The following is a 3,512-nucleotide window of genomic DNA, read 5'->3' on the forward strand; positions in this document are numbered from 1 at the left end:
ACAAAAACACAAATAAAACCCCACAGATTATGTTTGAATAGCTGTTTGAGAAATACTGTCTGTAGTGCTTTCTTACTCTTGATCCAAGTCTAGCTGCTGAATAAAAGATTTCCGTCATTCAATTAGAAAGTCAATTAGAAATTTTTCACTAACATTTTATTCTACTAAATACTCAAGAACAAATAACAGTAGCAAACATGGATAAGTTACATAGCCTAATAAATGCTGTGGAAATGACGTCCATTTTCTAGTCACAGGATCCTTTGAAAACCCCTAATTAAGACCTTACTAGGCTTCTGCTCTAATTTTTACTTCTAAGAATCAGGTTTCCATAATCTTGTTGCCTCCCCACACCCCTCCCTCCAAAAGGAAGTGCCCAGGTCACATTTCCCCTTCTTCTTCTGCCTAACCTGAAGATTTTACTGCAAAGTACAGGTGAAATAAAAAGATTTTTTTAGTTAATTATGTATCAGGATAAATGTAAAGGAAATTAAATTATATATAATTACTTATATCATAGAATAACCTATGAATGTTTATTTTATAAGTTTTCTTGACTATGGGTTATAAAATAAAATGGGTGAAAAGTGTGGTTTCAATTTTTTAAACACTGCCTTTAATTTATACATTTTTTTCATTTCTTATTCTAATGAAAAATAAATAGACATCATTTTATTAACTACATGTAAAGATAAAATATATAGGAAATGAAATTGTATCTATGTATTTTTTCATAGAATAATTTATACAAGCATATCTTTCTTTTAAACTCTGGATTATGAAATAGAATCAGTGAAAAAGGAATTTCATTTTTCAAAAAACTCTGACATACATTTTTTTTCCTTTCTTATTCTAAAGAATAAAATATGCAGCTCTCAACCTCTGTGAAAAGCTACATATTTTAGGAAGCTCTTTTAGCTATTTATACTATTCAATAAATAGCAAAAGCAAAGCTTTGTCAAATTACATACTCTGAAAAGTGTATGCAAGGACTCAAGGTCATGAGGATATCCATTTGAGGGCAAGGTTTCATTTTTGAAACAGGCTGAATATGACATCTCCTTGAAGTTTATCTGTCTCTTTTGAGGATGAAAATCTTAAGAGATTGCAGATACATTAGAGAAGAAAGGTCATATCTTTTACTAAAAATCAATATTACTTACTTCACAAAATATATGTAGGCTGAGTCCATTTAGAGACCAGCTAGTATCTTCCAAAATCGTATTACAGAATTTTAAAACTCCCTGGAGGGCGGGGCAGGGAGTGGGAGATAAAGCATTACTTGCTAAATTCCCACTCAATTCTCAGACAATATACTGACTATGTGCCTGGCAGTGTACCCGGCCACGGTGTATCGGGCAATAAATACCATGGGCTCCTGACCTTGAATTAACTGAATAGTTTTGAAAAGTTAATGTGATTTACTCATGGTATGATTTAGAAGGGAAGTTGGTCCAAAATGCATTAAGTATTGACTGCAAAAGCAATTCCACATTGTGGGAGCTGTGCCAGATTGTAGGAGAGGATAAAAATCTGGCATCCACTGCATTCTCTAACCTGTAATTTCTAAAGGTTTTAAAAAAAATTTTTAACTTTGAAACTATTTCAGAAAGCCCATAGGAAAAAAGAAAGTATCAAAAAGGCTGACATAACAGTGAAATTTCTTTTATGACATGCTTGGTGCTAAATGTGGAAATAGTATCTTTGCAGTAATTAAGGACTTGGGACAGAATCTTGCAGATTTCTGTATATTCCAATAATATAATAAATAAAGGATTAGGTGTTATTTGTACTGCTCAAGAAATTCTGCAGGAGAAATGTATCAACATGCAGATCTTTGCAGTATAATGACAATTATGAAGAATACCTGTGCCCAAGACAAGTACCTGATAAAGATTGTCCTTTTATATTTGACTATTAATGTGTGGGATAAATTGGCCATGCCCTTATTAAGCAGGAATTATTGTGGCTGTATGTTGGAGCCTGGTATAACTAAGCTAATAACAATGCTATAAAAGCTTTGAGAAATAAAATAGCTGTAAAGTGTCAATTTTTCTTCTTTTCAAGTATTGCTTGGTAACAGTAAAAAACAACTTCCTTTTGGTTAGTCCATTCATAATCCAATTATAGTTTCAAGTTTGTGTTATGTGTGCTAACAAGAAAGTTCATAGAGAACGCATGTTCTTTTCAAGTTAATAACTGTTAATATAGAAAGGAAGCATTTGAAAATTGACTTTTATTTCCTACAGAATTATTGACATTTTGATACATTGAAGAGGTACAAAATCTGCAGTTGCTGTTTGGTGACAGCCATTTTATATGCATTGCTTCATAATTTGGGCTGAAGATCCTGCAATGTCTTGAAGGGGTGAACACTTGTCTTTACAAGTGATTCAATAAACCAGAAATCTTGATTGAGTTAAACTGAAATCAGATCATGGTTCACCTGAATCACCATGTGGCCCTACTCTGCTTGATCATTCAGATTTCCCAATATTTTATTGCTATGATATATGATGATTAATTAAGGGGAGTTATTTCTGGAAAAACCAAATCCTGGCAGTTCCCCCTGCTGATCCCAATGCTTTTGGAAACCTCAGCCCTGTAACTAACTAGAATGTCAGAATGTGCTGATGACCTTTGCATTGAAGAGCACTATACAGAAGGTAATAGGAATGGGCAATGTAGAGTGTAATCATCTTCTCACAAACTCAAGCATGTGCAATAGCCAGCAATAATGATTGGGTAGCATTTTACTATCACGAGGAGTGACAGAAGATTCACATAGATAAGCAGTAAGTGCACAAATATTTGCCCATACCTTTCTTCAATATAGTCTAAAAGAATTAAAGAAAACAAAATAAAGCAAAATATTAGAAACATACAATTACCATGGATTCAAAGTGCAGAAGAAGAATGGCCAACTTTAACACACACACATACACATACAACATATGTAAATTATTCTCCCTTTATTTCTCTCTCTTCTCTTTTCTTTCATTTTCTTATTTTATTGGACTCTATCAATTCCTTATTTACAATAAAGTTAACTGCAAACATTTACTGTTGTTGACAATTTAATCTTCTTACTGAAATAGTTGATGCAACTGGATTTTAATTTCATAATGGAGTATCTAATTTTACTCCATAAAAACAGCTACATAATGACTCTAAGGAAAAGAGGGCTAGGGAGATATGAAAAGGAAAGAACTGAGAAGCGATAGAGTAGGTAAAAGAGAGCAGGAGGAGAGACCCCCAAGAGGAAGGAAGTGAAGGACACGTGCAGGCAGTCAACTGCTTTGACATAAGCGAGAGGCACAAAGGGCACACGTGTGGGCAGAAGACACACACTTACAGGAATGCCAAGGATAAAAGTTGTGTGTAGAGAGAGCGGACTCTAGGTAAAGCATATAGCTTCTTGGTAAGCCCCAAATGGACCCCCTCCTCAAAACCTCATACTTACGTGCTTTCAGGTCTACTCCTATCTAATCAGGCACAATGTGGATTTGCTC

This window comes from Equus caballus, chromosome 23 (assembly GCF_041296265.1).
Source record: "Equus caballus isolate H_3958 breed thoroughbred chromosome 23, TB-T2T, whole genome shotgun sequence".
Lineage (NCBI taxonomy): Eukaryota > Metazoa > Chordata > Mammalia > Perissodactyla > Equidae > Equus > Equus caballus.